The sequence below is a fragment of the Macrotis lagotis genome, chromosome 5 (genome assembly GCF_037893015.1).
Source record: "Macrotis lagotis isolate mMagLag1 chromosome 5, bilby.v1.9.chrom.fasta, whole genome shotgun sequence".
Lineage (NCBI taxonomy): Eukaryota > Metazoa > Chordata > Mammalia > Peramelemorphia > Peramelidae > Macrotis > Macrotis lagotis.
In genome coordinates this window covers 89,094,158-89,115,135 of record NC_133662.1, presented here as the reverse complement: position 1 = coordinate 89,115,135, position 20,978 = coordinate 89,094,158, and the positions used below count along the sequence as shown (strand labels likewise).

Sequence of the window (20,978 nt, the reverse complement as noted above, 5' to 3'; positions counted from 1 at the left end):
GGCACTTAAAAGGAATTTACATAGACAGAAGTTATGGATATGAGTTAATTATGTTGGAATGATCTCCATAAAAAAGGATGAGAAGGAGGGGTGCATTTAGAGAAAGGGAAAGGGAGATGTAGAATGGGGAAATTTTTCTCATATAAAAGAGACATTCATGAAGAGCCTTTACTGTGTAGAACAAAATGTGATGGGAACAATGCTTCAAAACTAAATCTTATCAGAATTCTTCAAAGAGGAAAGAATGTATCATACACTCAATTATGTATAGAAATATAAATTCTTCAATAGGGAAATAGAAGGGAAAGGAACATTTTTTAAAGAGGGAATGATTAAAGGCAGGACAGATTACTAGGGGCAGTGTTAGAAGCAGAATGCTCTTTTGAAGAATGATAGTATAAAAAGAGAAAAAAAACAAGAAAAATGGTATGGAGAGAAAAAATAAACATAACTGTGATTTTGCATGTGACAATATAGTATATATAAAATAGAAGCATATAGCAAAATGTCTTAGAAATATGAATTGAACTGTATGTACTTACAATTGACACATTTGAAACTGAAAGATACATGCAAAGTTAAAATGAAGTACTGGAGCAGAATCTGATTCAGCTAAATTAATAAACTAATAAAACAAGTCAACTTGATCTCAGACAAGGCAAAAGCAAAACAAACCTAAACAAAAGGGGGATAATCAATACAACTTCAGATAATGAAGTATTTTTAAAATTATAGCAATTCTCAATTAAAGACTTTATTTCTCAAATAGATGATGGGTAACAGGAAAGTGGTCAAATAATACAAACAGACAGTTTTCAGAAGACAAAATCAAAGTTTTCTATAATCTTATGAAAATGCTCTTAATATTAATTGAATTAAAAGAAATCTGAGGTACCTCCTCACATGTATCAAAAATTACAAATGTAAGATGCAATGAGGAAAAAAATAGATACATTAATAGATCATTGGCGAGTTGTGAACTGATAAAACCATTTTGAAGGACAATTTGGAATTAGACCCAAAGAACCATAAGACTAGATGTACCTTTTGTTCCAGTGAGAGATCAAAGAAAAGGAAACAACCTTATATGTTCAAAAATATATGTAGGAACCCAATTTGTAGTAGCAAAGGATGGGAAATACTAATCAATATGGAACTGACTATGTGTTGTGGTACATCATTATAATATAGTATTCTTGAGGAGGGGACATGGTTTCAGAAGAAAAGAAAAAGAAAGACCTGTATGAATAGATAGAAAGTGAAGTTAGAAGAATCATGAAATCATCCTGCATAGCACTAGCAATGTTGCAATGATGATTAATTGTGAAAGATTTGACTACTTTGATCAATACAATTATCCAAGACAATCCCAAAGGACTTGTGATGAAAACATGCTATCCATAACCAGAGTAGAATCGAGAATCTGACTATAAATTGAATTATTATTTTCTCCATTGTTTTATTTTTCTTTTTTGGAAATATCTCATGTGTTATGAATGATTTCAAATACATAATTAATATCACATAGCTTGTTTTCTCCATGAGTGTGGGAGAATTTTTGCTGGGGAGGGAGAGAATTTGAAACCCAAAATTTAAAAAGAAAAAAATATTTAAAGGAAATTAAAAGAAAGGATTTTAGATATTTTTATAAAAAAAAGAAATATATGTCATATAAAATTACTGAAGATTGAATGACTATTAATAGATTATACTAAAATGTATAGCAATAACAACTGGAATGCTGGGGAAAACATCAGCAAATGATTAATAATAGGAAACTTTAAAGAAAAAATTGTGTGGAATGACAAGACAGATGGATTTTTCATAAGAACAAATCCTTATGGTTAATATCATGGAATCATATTCATATTTGTATGACATTGACTTAACAACTGATATAGTCTCTTAATGATAATTTCATTAGCACTGGAAAATGTATCTATGTATCAGAGATGCAAATAATTTCTTTTTTTAAATTTAAATTCTTTCTCAATTACATGCAAAGAAAAAAATTTAGTATTATTTTCCCCTTCTTCCATCCCATCTCTTCTCCTTGAAGAGGCAAAACATTTAATATAGATTATATGTGTACAGTCATGTAAAGCAGTTCTATGTTAGACACTGTATATTGTACATACACATTTGTGATAAATATGTTTATGGATTAGTAATTTTTGATATGAGGAATTAGGTTTAAGGGAAAGAAATGCATAAGAGATATATTTTTTAAAAAGTAAATGCAGTGTTCATCACATTCTGATGGGTTTTTTATTTTATTTTATTTTGTTTCATTTTTCTTCCTCTGGATGGGGATAGCATTATCCATGACAGGTCTAATAGGGTTGTCCTAATTCTCTGAACTGCTGAGAGCAGTTGCCTCCATCAGGGTTAATCATCCCATGATGCTGTTAGTGTGTACATTGTTCTATTGGAGCTGCTCCCTTTGCTCAACAACAGATCCTCTCATTCCATGCTTCTCTAGAGTTTGACCACACATGCTTTCTTACAGAGTAACAGTATTCCATAAAATACATATACCATAACTTGAATAACCATACCCCAATTGATAATTAACCATCCCCTCAATTTCCAATTCTTTACCACTAAAAAAGGGCTGCAATGCATATTTTGGAGCATATGAGAGATTTCCCATTTTTTTATGATTTCTTCTAGATACAGACCTAGAATTGGCATTTCTGAGTCAAAGAGTATGAACAGTTTTAATCTTTTTTTGCGCAGAGCTCCATGTTGCTTTGCAGAATGGTTGGATCAGTTCACAACTCCATCAGCAATACATTAGTGTCACATTCTTCCCACAATCTCTCTAACATTGATCATTTTAACTTTTTGTCATCTTAATCTGATAGGTGTAAGATGATACCTCATAGTTGTTTTAATTTGCATTTCTCTAATCAATAATGATTTAGAGCATTCTTTCTTATGATTTTATATATAGCTTTGTTTTCTTCTTCCAATCATGTAAATTTGATGCCATTCTCTCTATATCTTAGAAATGTGATTTTTATCAGAATTCCTGGTTGTAAAGATTGTTTTCCAGCTTTCTGCTTTTCTTGTAATTTTGGCAGCATTGCTTTTGTTATTGTAAAAACTTTTTAATGTAATATCATCAAAATATTTCATTTTGCACTTTATAATGCCCTCTATTTCCTGTTTCGTAATACATTTGTACCTTTTCCATAAATCTGATATAGTATTCATATGTGTACTTATTTATCTATAGTGTCTAAATCCTGTACCCATTTTGATCTCATTTTGGTATAAGGTGTGAGATGTGGGTTTATGCCTAGTATTTGCCAAGCTATTTTCCAGTTTTCACAACAATTTTTGTTAAAAAGTGAGTTCTTATCCAGAAGCTAATGAATTTGGATTTGACAAACCTTAGTTTATTGTAGTCATTTACTACTGTTTCTTTTTAACCTATCCTAATCCATTGATCCACTGCTCTATTTCTTAACCAGTACCAGGCAGTTTTGATGACTGATGCTTTATAGTATAGTATTAAATCTGGTAGTACTAGGTCACCTTCCTTTACTGTTTTGTATCAGTTCCCTTGCTATTCTTGCCCTTTTGTTGCTCCATATGAATTTTGTTACTATTTTTTTCAATTAGACAAAATAATTATTTGATAGTTTGTTTAATATGGCACTGAATAAGTAATTTAATTTAGGTAAAAGTGCCATTTTTATTATATTAGCTTGACCTAGACATGAGCTATTGATATTTTTCCAATTATTTAGATCTGACTTTATTTTTGTGAGAAGTGCTTTGTAATTGTGTTCATACAGTTATTGGGTTTGTCTTGGGAGGTAGATTCCCAAGTATTTAATGTTGTCCATAATTACTTCAAATGGAATTTCACTTTCTATCTCTTGCTCTTGAACTTGCTTGTTTATATGTAGAAATGCTGACGGTTTATGTGGGATCATTTTCTATCCTGCTATTTTGGTGAATTTTTTAATTGCTCAAGGAGATTTTTAGATAATTTTCTCAGGTTCTCTATGTATACCACTGTATCATTTGCAAAGAGTGATACCTTTGTTTCCTCATTGCCAATTCTGATTCCTTCAATTTCTTATTCTTCTCTTATTGCTAAAGTTAGTTAGTATATTTAAAACTACATTGAATAGTAATAATGATAATGGGTATTATAGAATGTTTTAAAATTTTTATTTATTTAGGGAAATGGGGTAAGTGACTTGCCCAAGTCACAGTGCTAGGCAAAGATATCATAATTTCACACCTGATCTTGTTGGAAATGATCCTAGTTTATCCCCCATTACATATAGCATTTGTTGATGGTTTTAGATAGATAATACTTATTATTTTAAGGAAAACTCCATTTATTCCTAAACTTTCCAGTGTTTCCAATAGGAATGGATGTTGTATTTTGTCAAAGGCTTTTTCAGCACCTTATTGAGATAATCAAATGTTTTCTGTTAGTTTTGCTATTGATATTTTCAGTTACTACATTGAATATTTTTTTCCAGTGTTGAACCATCCTTGCCTACCTGGTATAAATCCTAGTAATAACATGGAGTAATTTCTTTGATAGAATTTTACTGAAGATATTTGCATCAATGTTCATTAGAGAAATTCATCTATAATTTTCTTTGTCTGTTTTGGATCTTCCTGGTTGAGGTATCAGCATCATATTGACAGAACTTTTCCTTCTCCTATTTTTTTAAATAGTTTATGTGAAATAGGAATTAACTGTTCCTTAAATCTGGTAGAATTCACATGGAAATCCATTTGAACCTGAAGAATTTTCTTAGGGAGTTTATTTAAGTTTTCTTTGATTTCTTTTTCTGAAATGGGGTTATTTAAGTACATTCTTTCCTCTTCTGTTAATATGTACAATTTGTATTTTTGAAAATATTCATTTATTTCATTCAGGTTATCAAACTTATTGGCATACAATGAGACAAAGTGGTTCCTAATTATCACTTTAATTTCCTCCTCATTGGTGGTTATTTTTAGTTTTGGTAATTTGGTTATCTTATTTCTCTTTTTTTGTTGAATCAGATTAACCAGCAGTCTTTCTATTTTATTGGCTTTTTCATAAAATGAATTCTTTGTTTTGTTTATTAGATCAATGGCTTTCTTGCTTTCAGTTTTATTAATCTCTTGCTTGATTTTCAGAATCTCTAATTTGGTGTTTAATTGGGGATCTTTAATTTGCTCTTTTTCTAACTTTCTAAGTTGCATACCCAATCGTTGATCTCCTGTAAGAGACTGCTGAGGATCACAGGAAGGTCACTGTGTGACTGGCAATGACTTAAAGATGCTTTTGTGCACTGCATCAATGGCCTACTCACCTGGGTCAGCTCTCTGGCTCTCCACATCTTCTCATCTGTTGCTTATGTTTTGGCACTTCCTGGAGCATTGTGTGTAAACACTAAACCAGTGATAGTGATAATTGGGAATGCTAACCTTAGTAAGTAAACTTTATCACCTGCTGTCCATGGAGGCATCCTTTGACTAATGGAAGAACACCACGTGAATTGGGGGTAAACCAGGATCTAAGGGGATATTTAAGCTCTTGCATCCTGTAAAATAAACAGAGAACTTGTCATCTTTGTCTCCTGCCTCTTCATCATTTGCCTGAGTACTTGATTACAGTGGAACTGAGTCAAGTGAATAAGTTATGATTAAAGTATGTAGTACAAGTTAGCCGGCCAACACACATGCAAATTCCTCCTTATCTATTTTATTCATATAAGCATTTAGAGATATAAAGTTTCCCCTCAAAATTGCCTTTGCTGCAGCCCATAAACTTTGCTATGATGTCTCATTATCATTATTTTCTTGGATCTAATTATTGATTATCTCTATGATTTATTGTTTGATCCACTCATTCTTTAACATTTAGTTATTTAGATTCCAATTAGTTTTTGGTTCCTTTATTATATATAATTTTTATTGCATCATGTTCTGAGAAGAATGCATTTAATATTTCTGCCTTTCTGCATAAGGTGTCTATGAACTAGTACATAGTCAATTTTGATATAGATGCCATATATTGCAGAGAAAAAGGATATTCTTTTCTATCATTAAGTTTTCTCCAGAGATCTATCATATCTAAGTTTTCTTAGATTTCATTCACCATCTTAACTGCCTTCTTGTTTATTTTGTGACTAGATTTATTTAGTTGGGAGAGAAAGAGGTTGAGGACACCATTATTAAAGTTCTGCTGTCTATGTCACCTTGAAATTCACTCTAGAAATTTGGGTACTATACCACTTGGTGAATATATATCTAATATATATAATCTATATAGCTTAATTAATTACCCATGTGGCATTTTATGAAGATGTAATATCCTTCCTTAAGAGCTTTAATGAGATCTATTTTTGCTTTTGCTTTATCTGAGATTGGGATCACTACTCCTGATTTTTTTTTTTACTTCAACTGGAGCAGAGTATATTTTGCTCCATTCCTTTACCTTTAATTTTGTATATCTCTGTACTTGAAATGTGTTTCTTATAAACAACATATTGTAGGATTCTGCTTTTTAATCTGTTCTGCTATCTGCTTCCATTTTATTGAACAGTTCATCCCATTCACATTTACAATTAAGATTACTAATTGTTTCTCCCTCCATTCTAGCTTTACTCATTTATATTTTCTCTTGCCTTTCTTCTTATTCCTCTTCACCAGAGTTTTCTTCCCTTTCCCCTTTAACCTTTATTTTAAAATTTAACTTTCAGTTGATTTTTACTTATACTTCACTTTCCCTCCAACCAATCCTTTCTTCCCTTATTTTTCCCTTCTCTCATCCCCCACTTCCCTAAAGCAAAAGGATAGATTTTTAAACCCAAGTGAGAATATATCTTATTCCCTCTCTGGACTAAATCTATGGAACACACTTTACTCAATGTTCACACTCTCCCTTCTTTCTCTCTAAAATTATAAATCTATTCCTCTTCATAGTGCTATTTATCACTCAAGTATTATTAATCAAGTACCATTGATCACAGCTTGATCAAGTGAGTACCTGATGAGTTTGAAGTGTTATCAAAATACCATGACAGATTGATTGCTTAATAGTTTGATCAGTAGTATTGCCTCAAAGTCACTAAATGCCCTCCATTCTTCTGCTTCATTAGAAGTACAATTTTTAAGGGTAAAAACATCATGTGTACAAAAATATTCATAGCAGCCCTGTTTGGGGTGTCAAAGAATTGGAAATCAAGTAAATGTCCTTCATTTGGGGAATGGTATAGTAAACTGTGGTATATGTATGTCATGGAACTCTATTGTTCCTTCAGAAACCAGGAGGGATGGGAATTCAGGGAAGCCTGGAGGGATTTGCACAAACTGATTGTAGAGTTAATACCCATTCTGACCCTGGGCAAGGCCATATGCTGGTTCTTCCACCCAAGGTCCCCCATCACCTTTTCATGAACATGGTTGTCTTTGCATGTGTCGGATACTCCATTTAGGAACTAGCCATTCCTGGAGGTTGAATCTTGGGAGCGTTGGCTACCCTCCCAGAGGTTCAACATTTAATTAATTTCAGAACCTTGGCTGCAAGTCTTCCCAGATCATGCATGTACTCTTCACATGGCCATGGGTGTACTCTTCACATATCCTGGTTAAGTGCCAAAAGAAAGCTTATATAAGCCTATTGGCAGTGTGCCACCTTTGTCTGGGACCCCTTAAAAGTTCCTAACATTGGCCAGGCCCTCGGAGGTTTACCCATTGAAAAGATGCTTTGCCTGGGATATTTTCGTAATCATGAAGCTGAAGGCTGTACGCAAGAACTTCCCAGCCACTGTTGATTCAGATGATGGTGTTCCCTCAATTGGTGATGTATTCTTTTAATATCTACCTTTATGTAGGCTTTGCTATTCTTTTTATTATATTGGGACTTATTGGTAAATTTTGCTGTAAAACTGATTTATTTCTACCTGTTTTATAAGCACTTTGTTAAATATACTCTTTTTGGTTTTGTTGGTGTGAATGTGCCATTTTGTAGGAGCAAAATTGAAACCAAAACTCCTTAATCAAAACACTGATGCTGGGCAGTTTAGTGGCTGGATCACCAGCCCTGGAGTCAGCAGTACCTGAGTTCAAATTTAGCCTCAGACACTTAATAATTATCTAGCTGTGTGGTCTTGGGCAAGCCACTTAACCCCATTGTCTTGAATAAACCTAAAAAAACCCCCCAAAACAATGAAAACCAGAAACATTGTACATCCTAACAACAACATGGATGTGATGATCAACCTTGATGGACTCGGTTATTCAATCAGTGCAACAATCAGGGATAATTTGGGGCTGTCTGCAGTGGAGAATACCATCTATATCCAGAGAAAAAACTGTGGAGTTTGAACAAAGACAAAGGACTATTACCTTTAATTTAGAAAAAAACTGATATCTTTTTGTCTGATCTTACTATATCTTATACTTTATGTTTCTTCCTTAAGGATATGATTTCTTTCTCATCACATTCAATTTGGATCAATGTATACCATGGAAATAATGTAAAGACTGGCAAATTGCCTTCTGTGGGGGGTGGGGTGGGGGATGGTAAGGTAGATTAGGGGAAAAATTGTAAAACTCAAAATAATAAAATCTTTATGTAAAAAAAGTACCGTTTTAAAATCTTGTATTCCATCAAATTATGATCATTTTTTGCCTCAATTCCATTTCAAATATCCTCCAAGGACACAAAATTCTCATGAGCCAGGGTATCATCTAAAGCCAAATCATTTCATAAACTATTTGTATACTCCCCAAGCATACTTTCTCCCACACTTCATGCCCTCCCCCTTCCAGGGTACTTAACCCTTTGTTAAGTAAAGTATGGATTAAATCCAATCCTGATTTAATTAGCTATAAGAATCTCAAAATGCTCTGAGTAGTGGGAGGTTCTGACCTTCTTACTTAAGAAGTTTAAAATTGATTGTAAGTAATGAGAGACACTAACTTAGGACCACCCAGCTTTTGATGCCCTCATCAGAAAAAGTGCTAAACTTTGTGAGCCCAGGAAAATTAAGTATTAGATTATGTTCAATTTGATGGTCTTGTCTAACATTTGATTTGTTTTGTTTTTCTTACCCTTTTCATATACTTTTTTATGCAACTTTGTTTGCATTCTTGTTCTGGTCAGGAAATTTTGGAAATCTCTGTTTCATTGAACTTCCATCTTTTGGGTTCTGGTCTTTTTGACAGGAAATTTTGGAAAATTATTGAACATTCATCTTTTCCTATGACAGTATATGCTGAATTTTGCAGTACAGTAAATACTTGGTTGTTTAATTCCAGTTCCTTTGCCCTCAAATATATGATATTCTAGGTTCTCTGGTCCTTCCCTTGAGATTGTTAAATCCTTTGTGAGAATGATTGTGCTTCCTTTGCATTTGAATTGTTTCCTTTTTACAGCCCTTGGAATTTTAATCCTGGGGACTTTTGCTGGAGGGGGTTCTGTGTCTTCTTTAAATGGTTGTAATGTTTTCTTTTCCTAGAAGATTTGGACAGTTTTCTTTCATCATTTCTTGCATAATGTTTTCCAGGTTCTTTTTTTTTGATATAGGCTTTGTAGTAATCAAATAATTCATAAATTATTTCTCCTAGATGAATTTCCGAGGTCATTTCCTTTTCCTAAATGTTACTTTATTTTTTTTTTCAATTTTTCAAACTTTCTTTATTTTATTTGATGGAATCTTGTAATCCAGTAGATTCATTCATTTCTATTTGTTCAATTGTAATTTTTAGGACTTTGTTTTCTTCAATTAACTTTTGTTTCCTTTTCCAGTTCCCTAATTTTACTTTTGACAGAGTTCATTTCTTTGGTCAGTTTTTCATAATTTTCCTGCATGACTCTAATTTCTTTTTTTTCCATTTTTTCTTCCTCTCTTCTTTGATTTTTAAATTCATTTTAAAACTCTTCTATGAGTTTTTGGATTTGAGTCCAATCCATAGACTCTTTTGAGACTTCCCCTGACATTGTTATGATCTTTATTCACAAATAGTTTTCTATACTGAGTCGTCTTTTAGCTTTTTTGCTCATCTTTGTTAAGATTTTTAATGCTTTGGTTGGCCAAGGTGTTGCCTACACAGTCTGGCCCTTACCTTTGAAGGGATTTATTGGCTCCTTTATATCCAGGTTCTACATATATAGTCATTTCTTCCCAACCCAGTCCTGTCTTTTGCCACATTGTTTCCAGTATTCAGACTTCGTTTGGGGTTGCTAGCCTCCCTGCTGCCTTGCTATCTAGATTCTGGGACCTCTACTGTTGTTGAGCTGTTGGGACTTGGACTATAATTAAAACCTACTGCTGAAGGATATAAAATAAACCTTCATAAATCCTCAACATTTCAATATGTGATAAGCAAGATACAGCAGAAAGAACTAGAAAGGGAAATTCCATTCAAAGTAAGCTCAGACAATATAAAATACTTGAGAGTCTACCTACCAAGGCAGACTCAAAAACTTTATGAAAACAATTACAAAACACTTCTCTCGCAAATAAAATCAGATTTAAATAATTGGGCAAACATCAACTGCTCATGGATAGGTCAAGCTAATATATTAAAATGACAATTCTACCAAAACTAAACTACCTGTTTATTGCCCTACCCATCAAAATTCCAAGAAATTACTTTGATGAATTAGAAAAAGTTGTGTAAGTAAATTTATATGAAGAAATTAAAAATCAAGAATTTCCAGGGATTCAATGAAAAAAAAAGTGCAAAAGAAGGTGGCTTAGCCTTATCATATCTAAAATTATATTATAAAGCATCAGTCATCAAAACAGTCTGGTACTGACTAAGGTGGATCAGTGGAATACACTAGGTGCAATAGCAGGAAATTATTATAGTAATCTGCTTTTTGACAAACCCAAAGACTCCAGCTATTGGGATAAAAACTCTCTCTTTGATAAAAACTGTGGGGAAAATTTGAAGTTAGTATGGGAAAACCTTAGATTAGACCAATACCTCAAACCCTATACCAAGAAAAGATCAAAATGGATACAGGATTTGGACATAAAAAAAATATTATAAATAACTAGAAAATCAAAGAGCAGTTTACCTGTCAGGTCTATGGAAAGGGAAGCAGTTTCTGACCAAGGAAGAGATGGAGAACATCATTAAAAACAATCTAGATAACTTTGATTACATTAAATTAAAAAGCTTTTGCACAGACGAAACCACTGTAACCAAGATCAAAAGAAATGTATTAAATTGGAAAACAATTTTTACAACTAGTATTTCTGACAAAAGACTAATCTCTAAAATATACAGAGAATTGAGTCAAATTAAAAAAAAAAAAGACAAGCCATTCCCTAATAGACAAATGGTCAAAGGAAATGCAAAGGCAATTTACAGTTGAAGAAATCAAAGCAATCCATAGTAATATGAAAAATTGCTCTGAATCATTACTTATTAAAGAAATGCAAATTAAAGAATCTCTGAGATACCACCTCATACCTCTCAGACTGACCAAAATAACAAGAAAGAACAATGATCAGTGTTGGAAGGGATGTGGGAAATCTGGGACACTAATATATTGTTGGTGAAGCTGTGAACTCCTCCAACGTTTCTGGAGAGCAATTTGGAATTTTTCTCAAAGGACAACAAAAATGTGCATACCCTTTGATCCAGCAATACCACTACTGGGTCTATACCCTGAAGAAATTATGAAAAAGGGTAAAAACATCACTTGTACAAAAATATTCATAGCAGCCCTGTTTGTGGTGGCAAAGAATTGGAAATTAAGTGAGTGTCCTTCAATTGGGGAATGGCTTAGCAAACTGTGGTATATGTATGTCATGGAACACCATTGTTCTATTATAAACCAGGAGGCATGGGAATTTAGGGAAGACTATAAGGATTTGCATGAACTGATGCTGACCAATATGACCAGAAGTAGAAAAACACTGTGCACCCTAACAGCAACATGGGGGTGATGATCAAATTTGATGTACTTGCTCATTCCATCAGTGCAACAACCAGAGACAATTTTGGCCTTTCTGCAATGGAGAATGTCATCTATATCCAGAGAAAGAAATGTGGAGTTTGAACAAAGACAAAAGACTATTACCTTCAATTTTGAAAAAAAAAACCATTATCTTATTATGTAATTTTGCTATCTCTTATACTTCATTTTTCTTCCTTAAGAGACAGACATTCAACTGAAGATACTCCACAATGTCTACCTTGAAATCTTCTTTGGATCTTCTCTTTTTGTTGGTGGGATCTGTAGCTTTAAAATCACTGCAGAGGCTTCATTTATCTTTGGTAGGATAATGTTCCAGGAGCATGTTAGCTTCACGCCACCATCTTGACTGTACCTCATAAGTCCCTGATTTTCTGCTAAAGCAAAACAACATTATCATCATAATCAGAAAGTACAATTGATTCAGTCATTCCCTAATTGATGGGAATTCCTCAAATTTACAAGTCTTTGGCACCAGAAAAGAACCGGTACAAATATTTTTGTATACATAAGCCCTTTTTAATTTTTTTTAATTTCTTTTGGAATACATCTAGTAATGATATTTCTAGATCAAAGGATATGCATAGTTTTTTGATAATGTTTCTTTTTTTTATGGAAGAAGACCATAATGTCAGGGAGTTGATGCCATGTCAAGCACATGAATTGGATGTGAGTGAGGGAGTGCTGTGCTAAGTCACAAATCTCACTTTCTCTTTCAGAGCCATCTGGGTCCAGTGGCTAGATATGGATCAAGACAATTGGAGATGAACCTGGGTGCAAGGCAATCATGGTTACATGATTTACCAAAATCACACAGCTTGTAAGTCTCAGAGTCTGGGACTGGATTTGAATTCTGGTCCTCCTTGGACATAGTTCCATCTTAGTCTATAAAATGGTTGAATCAGTTCAGCACTTCACTAACAATTGTAATGTCTCATTTTTGTCACCCCCTTTTCAATATCTGTCACTTTCCTTTTTCTGTCTTATCACCAAATCTAATAGATATGATGCAGTATCTCAAAATCCACTCTCAGCAGCTACAATATACAAAAGAACTCCGATGAGGATTTTTTTTTCCTCCTGTGCTCATTCCCTATTCCTGAATACTAAATTCACTTATATTTAAGTAGGAAAAAGTAAATTCCTTTGAAATTTCATTAAACCCATAGTAGTTAGCAGTTGGGATATGATAATTTTCTTAAAATGTCAATGTTTTCAATCTTCTTAGCAATTTTGAAAAGGATCAAGTGAAACTCATTAATGGTTGCTCAAATTTCTGCAGCTATGTTCAAAATTCTCACCTCAGTTCATTAAAAATAAAGGTGTACTTGAAAGTGTACTTTATTTGAAATTTGGAAGGCTTTTCCTATAGATTAAATGTTTCTCTTGCTCTCTTTTTCTATCTCTGAAATTATCTCTAATTTTTATCCTTATTCTCTTTTTTAAATCCTTCTTTCTTTGTCTCAATCATATATTTGGATCTTAGAAGTAAGCCAGGATGGGTTCTCAAAATCGTTCTAATGAAATCTCAGCATTTTATAGTTGAATCAATTGGTAAACAATTATTTATTAACTCTTTACTATATTTCAAGTGACAAGTTCTAGAGGAAATTGTAATCCAGGATGATGTTTCATGTCGAAGTTATAACACGTAGTAAGCAACAGAGTTAGCATTTAAAACCAAGACATACTACTCCAAAGACGGTTCTATTTGAACTGTACCATTTTGCCTCCATGATAAAATAAAAGACATACTCCAACTTTTCAATGAAAAAGTAAGATATAATAAAACTTCTATGCTAGCAAAAATATTAGTAAATGCTATATATATATATATATATATATATATATATATATATATATATATATATATACCTGCTATCGGTATCATTTATCTTAATCAGTGCTCAAGGGATAGAGTATTGTGATGGCTGCTCATTAGCCATAGAAAATGTAAGAAATTTACTGGTCTGCTTACTAGGGATCTAGCAGACCTGGAGTTTTGACAGCTAGATCCTGGCTGTTTAGAAAGAACAATAGCTAAGAGGTTTTTTTTTTTTTTCTTTTTCCCCTGGTGGGGCAAGAACAAAGAATCCACTTTGAGTCTTGTTTTGTTAGATCATTGGGGGGGAGTTAGAAGATGGAATCAGAATCTCAGAAATGTATCTAATGAAGGGTGCTTGCAGAGAAAAGAAGAGCTTATTGGGGAAGGACAGTGGAGAGATAAGGAAAGAGGATAAAGGCTCAAGTTTAATCATCCATACTAGAAGAATTACCCACAAGGCATAGTTATTTCTCTTCCCAAACTTTAGCCAGAAGAATTTTTGTTCCTATGAACAAAATGTCTGCCAAATCAGCGCCTGAATTTTGATCTCTACGTCATCATTCTTGGAAAATCTAAAGCAACTGCATTTCATCATCATCATCATCATCATCATCATCATCATCATTATTATTATTACTTTCTGATTCCAAAACAACTAATTTTGGTGCATACTCTTAAATGTTTATTTCTTAATCTTCAGTATACCCATTTGAACGTGATCTATGAGAACATGAGTCCTGGAAGGTAGCCATTCTATTGATTTTAAATCCTTAAAAATTTTCCTCTCAATCCTCCAATTAAATGACAGAAAAAAAGAGCAGTTCCAAATATCCAAGGTCAAAAAAATATAATTTTAATCATGGTAAAGATCATTGGGTCATGAGTGAATTTTCTATTGCTAAAAGCCCTTTAAACTGATGGCTATGGAGAGACATAATTAAAGTTAATGGAAAAATTTTCTAGAAAATAGACATTTCATTTTTAAAAAGTTCTTCACTGATATTTTCTGCTCTTAAAGTAGGTCTCAAAATGAATCTCTAAGATTAGCAACATCCATTTGGCTTTCTTGTATTTTAAAATTTTTCCTTAGCATAATGCAGAAAATAATGGCCAAGAAAGCAGAAGCCCTTCAAAAATTAACCTGGATCACCTAGATAAGCAGTATTGAACTCACTGATAAAATATCTATATCCATTTGAATTGGAAATGTTAGGTAGATTATTAGTCTTTTAAAATCTGCTTTCACATTCATTGCCTCTATGAAGATCTAGTATACATACATACATATATATGTATATATATATATATATATATATATATACATATATATATGTATCACCCAGAATGTTAGAGAATGCAAAAATAGTAGATGAAAATGAAAGCAAATTTTAACATTTTTAATAATCAATGAAAACATATTTAAATAGCATTAAGTATCAAAATATAATATGAAGCATAAATTATATTTTCTTTTTTTTAGCTTTTTCAAGGCAATGGGGTTAAATGGCTTGCTCAAGGTCACACAACTAGGTAATTATTAAGTGTCTGAGGCCACATTTGAACTTAGGTCCTCCTGACTCTTGGGCCGGTGCTCTAGCCACTGCGCCACCTAGCCACCTCAGAAGCTTAAATTATAAATAATGGAATGGATGCCTCTAGAGGTATTATGTCTCACTAAAATATAAGCTTAATACTGAATGACAATTTTTCTATTAAATGGTAGTGATTAATTTTTTTGAGTTTTGGGTTGGAATGATGATGATGATGATAATTAGCATTTATATACAAGAGATAGATGCCACTATCATTTCATTTTAAAGGTAATACAAAACAAAATAAAAACTTAGGCAAACAAGCACAGAGTGACTCATGCAGGATAATACACTATGTCCGATAACCAATTTCAATTCAGATCTTTCTAATTCTAAACCCAGCACTCCATTGTGTCATCTAGCTTCCCTGATGTCTCATGAGGGCCCTTCTTATGATAAAATGTTATTGCTCTGTGATTTCATAAATTACATGTTGCTTCCTCTGATTTTTATCCTCAAAAGGAGGGGAAACATGCAGATTAATTGGAATAGTATTTGAACAAGTCAAAAACTGAATTCTTTTTTTTCCCATCTAAACTCTATTATCTTCCATACTTACCTCGTATTTTTGAGGGTACCATTATTTTTCCAGTTCATTAGACTTCAAACATAGGAATGATCTTTGATTTCTCACTCTCAATCCCAAATCCAATCAGTTATATGAAGGCCTAAGGATTTTCCTTCACAATATTTCTTTTTTTTAAGAAAGATTTTATTTATTTTGAGTTTTACAATTCCCCCCCATTCTTTCCCTCCCCCCACTCCCAACAGAAGGCATTCTGTTAGTCTTTACATTGGTTCAATGTTATGCATTGGTCTCAGTTGAATGTGATGACAGAGAAATCACATCGTTAAGGAAGAAAAATAAAGTATGAGATAGTAAAAATTACAAAGTAAGATAACAGGTTATTTTTTTTTCTAATTTGAAGGTAATAGTCTTTGGTCTTTGTTCAAAGTCCATAATTCTTTCCCTGGATACAGATGTTATTCTCCATTTCAGATAGCCCCAAATTGTCCCTGGTTGTTGCACTGATGTAATGAGTAAATCCATCAAGGTTGATCATTACCCCCACACAAAATCTCTTATAGATGATTTTCTCTTCTCCCTCAGTTTCACCACCACAGATCCTTACTATTTCACACCTAGAATATTCCAAATAGACTTCTTTTTGATTTGCCTGCCTCAAATCTCTCCTCACTTCAACTATTCCTTGACTAGTGTGTCAAAGTATCACTATGGTCATGTCTTCTACACACTCAATAAGTTCCAGCAGCTTCCTATCACTTCAAAAATGAAATAAGCAAACAGCTAGGTGATGCAATGAATAGAGCACTGGTCCTGGAGTCAGGAAGGCCTGAGTTAAAATCCAAAGTCAGACACTTAATCATCATCTATTTGAGGGACCTTGGGCAACTCACTTAATCTCTTTACCTTGCAAAAAACAAACAAACAAAAAAGAAATTGTCAGAGTAAAGATGTTAGGAAAAAGTTAAGGACTCCCTCAAACTCTCCCAAATTTCTCCTCCAAATCTTAAGATGATGTCACTAAATGAATTTGTGAGGGCAGAACTAACAAATATAAAGAGTGAAACAATTTTCTAGTCCAAGACACCTTTATGCAAGCCAGTTGCCATTACGAGAATTTAATTGGCAGCAGCTGTTTCTGGATTTGTGGACACCACAGAAAGAAATAGGGTCAGATGATTGATCAGGAGATTACAAATTTCTCTTTACTAGCACTGTTTGCAGAAGTCTGTTACCTTGCACATATTAGAATCAATATATCAATTCTGTGTTGAATTCTCAGGATGAGGAGGAACTTTAGCACCTTATAACTTGGGGTTACAGAGGAGTACATAAACTGTTCACAGTTCCAGGGTGGAAAAGCATTTTTGTTTTCATTAGTAGATCAGAACATAAGCCAGGAGAATTATAAACATTCCTCTTAAGAGATAATTCATCTTTGGAAGAGAGGAAATCAAAAACTCAGAAGAAAACAAAAAAAGTTCAAAGAATGCTGCATTCAAAGGCTCAAAAACTGTGATATGATATTCTGGTGGCACCAAAGAATTCCTGGAAGAGCTTTTCAAAATCAAATAAAAGTCATGGAGGGAAAAATTAAAAAAAATATAAATTCAAAAAAATCTTCAAAAAACTTTTAACAGTTTGATAGAGGAGGTACGAAAAATACTGAAGAAAATTACTTAAAAACAGACTAGTTAAGTCGAAAAGGAGCTCAAAAAGTTCACAGAAGAAAATAAATACTGAAAAATTAGAATTGGTCAAGTGAAAGCTGATGAATAACTGAAACATGAAGAAAGATTAAAATAAAATCAAATAAACAGGAAAAGAAGAAAATGTGAAATATTGGAAAAACAAATGATCTGAAAAAGACTGAAGAAAGATAATTTAAAAATTAATAGACTGGGATAGCTAGGTGGTGCTGTGAATGACTCAACAACAACAAAAAATAATGGATAGATTCAAAAGCAATTCTGTGTGTACTGTATATTAAAAAGTAACATGATTTTTTAAATAAAATATAAACTATAAAACATTGGCCCTGGAGTCAGGAGGACCTGAGATCAAATCCAGCCTCATTCACTTAATAATTACCTATGTGAACTTAGAAAATTAACACCATTGCCTTAGAAAAGCTAATAAAAAAAGAAAGAAAGAAATTAATAGCAACTGCTCTGATATTCTAGAATCAGTGGGTAAAATATGAATGAAAGGAATCAAATAATCACCTCCTGAAAAAGATCCCCAAATGGCAATTCCCAGAAAGAGTGTATCCAAATTTCAGAGCTCTCAGGTCAAGGAAAAAATATTTCATGCAGCCAGAAACCATGAAAAAACTGTATGGATTATACAAATTTAACATCTTCAATAATAAAAAATGGAACATTTAGAATATGATATCCCAGTGCACAAAGAAGATGCAATTACAAATAAGAATCACAGCTAGTGTACAGCTAGTGTAATCCAACAGGGGGGAAAATAGATAATTAATGAAATAAAGGTCTTTCAAGTATTCTTGTTGAAAATACCAGAGCTGAGTAGAAAATTTGACTTTCAAATATGGCCCAAGAAAAACATTAAAAGGGAAATAGAAAAAAAAAGATATAATAAGGGTTTCAAAAAGGTAAACTCCTTGCACTTCTACATGGGAAGATGATACCTGTAACTTCTAAGAACTTTTATTATTATTAGTGCAGAAGGAGCATATATGGAGGACCTGTGACTTTTGACCCACTATGGCACAGCCCACAGTGGGGTCCTGGTGGTGGTGAGGCGGCGGCAGTGGTGAGGTCGCAGGGCCAAGGCTCCCACCCCTCTGGCTTGTCCTGCCCTCGCCCGACAGCCTGCAGCCATGTCGATGCTCAGCCAGGCCATACGCTCCATTTGTGCATGCAGGTCAAGTGATACCTGTGCTGGGCCCCATCTTGGACCAGCAAGTTCTGGCCATCAGCCAGTTCTGTAAGGAGTTCAAAGAGAAGACAAAGGACATCAAAGAGAGGATACCCCTGCCCACCACGATCATCGTGAAGACTGATAGGACTTTTGAGCTCCAGATTAGTCAGTCCACAGTGTTCTACTTCCTAAAGGCAGCACCTGGCCTAGAAAAGGGAGCCAGACATACAGGGCATGAAGTGGCCAGGTTGATCACCTTGAAGCACATGTATGAGATAGACTGGGTGAAGTCTCAGGACAAGGCCTTTGCTTTGCAGGATGTCCTCCTGTCCTCAGTTGTCCATTCCATCATTGGAAGTTTCTGCTGGATGGGCATCCACATGGTGAAGTACCTCAGCACAGAGGAGATGGCGGCCTTCCAGGAGCAGCCTTCCAGGGTGCCCAGGCTCTAGACGACTCTGAAGCTGCTGCAGCAGAGGCAGTCAAGAAATGAACCTTCCACCTGCCCATCCCTCCTCTGCTATACCAGAGTCCCCAGCAATGCATCCCTAAGAGCTAACAATCACCAGGGATCCAGCTTTCCTTGTTATATGTTATGTCTGTCTCTAATTTAAAGGACTGAAGACCCCAATAAATACTGTATAATACCTGTAAAAAAAAAAGAGCATATATTAGACAGAGGGCATTGGTGAAAGTTAAATATGGGTTAGCTAGGTGGTACAATGGATAGACCACCAACCCTGGAGTCAAGTGGACCTGAGTTCAAATCCGGCCTCAAACACTTAATAATTACCTAGTTGTGTGGCCTTAGCAAAATCACTTAACTCCATTGCCTTGCAAAAAAACTAAAAATAAACAAAAAAAGCAAAAAATAAGAAATTTAAATATGATGGGATAATATCTGAAAAAATTTTTTATATTTATTTATTCTCATTTTGTACAAATAATGTTTTTTATACATAGTAAAATATTCTTGTTTAAGAGTAAACAGAATACCCCTTCCCCCACAAAATATAGACTTGCTTGAGCGATAAAGTAAAGGGGAGAGAAAAAAATTAAAATTAAAAAAATAGTAATAATTGTAGGTATGGCCAGGTGGTGCAATGGATGGAGACCCAGCCCAGAGCCCATATCCAGCCCCATACACCCAACAATCACCCAGCCATGTGTCATGCAAACCACCTCAGCACCAATGCCCTGCAAAAACCAAAAAAAAGAAAAATAAAGACCCAAAATAAAATAAAATAGTAATAATAGTAGGGGTGGCTGGGTGGCACACAGAGCATTGGCCCTTGAGCCAGGAGCACCCAGGTCCAATTCCAGTCTCAGACACCCAAAGATCACCCTGCTTTGCAGCTCCAGGCAGGCCACCCAGCCCTATTTGCCCCCCCCCCCGAAATAATAATAACAAAAAATGTGCTTCAGTCTTTGTTCCAATACCAACAACTCTGTTGCAGGTGGATCACATTCTTTATGGTAAGTCCATCGCAAAAGTTACTTCCATATTTTTCCACTATTGCCATTGCTGATTGCAACTCTCTCCTTTTGTATTTTTCTACTAACAGGTACTATATTTTCTCTCTCCTTTCACACTGACTCTGCTGTAGGGTAGCTGAGTGGTGCAGCAGACTGATCCCTGGTCCTGGGGCCAAGAGGCTCTGAGCCCCCCTACCACCCCTTAGGCCCATCATCCACCTGGCCCTATGGTCCCAGACAGGCCATCCAATCCCAGCCCCTTGCTAGAAGTAAAAAGGAAAATGTGTTATATCTGACCACTCTCCCCCCATGGTCCATCCTCTCTTCCATCACTCACATCACCCCCCTTCCCCCTGTACCCCCTTTTCTTCTTACTCCAGATGCCTATACCCCATTGAGTACATATGCTGTTTCCTCTCCTAGCCACCTCTGATGAGAGCGAAGATTCCCTCATTCCCCCTTGCCTTCCCCCTTTCCATATCATTTTAATAGCTCATTGTAATAAAGACAAAAATTATTATATAAGATATCTTGGCCTATTCCCCCTCTCCTTTTTCGTTCTTCCATCACATTTCCCTTTTTCTCTACTGACTCCATTTTTACACCATATTTTGTCTTCAAATTTAGCTTTCTCCTGTGCTTCAACTATAAAAGCTCCCTCTACCTGCTCTATTAACTGAGAAGGTTAATATGAGTATTATCAGT

At 34.3% G+C, this 20,978-nt stretch overlaps 1 pseudogene; it reads left to right on the top strand.

Moving 5' to 3' along the window:
- The first annotated feature begins 7,758 nt into the window (after window positions 1-7,758).
- LOC141489329 (large ribosomal subunit protein uL11m pseudogene) lies at window positions 7,759-19,290 on the top strand (annotated as a pseudogene).
- The last annotated feature ends 1,688 nt before the right edge of the window (window positions 19,291-20,978 follow it).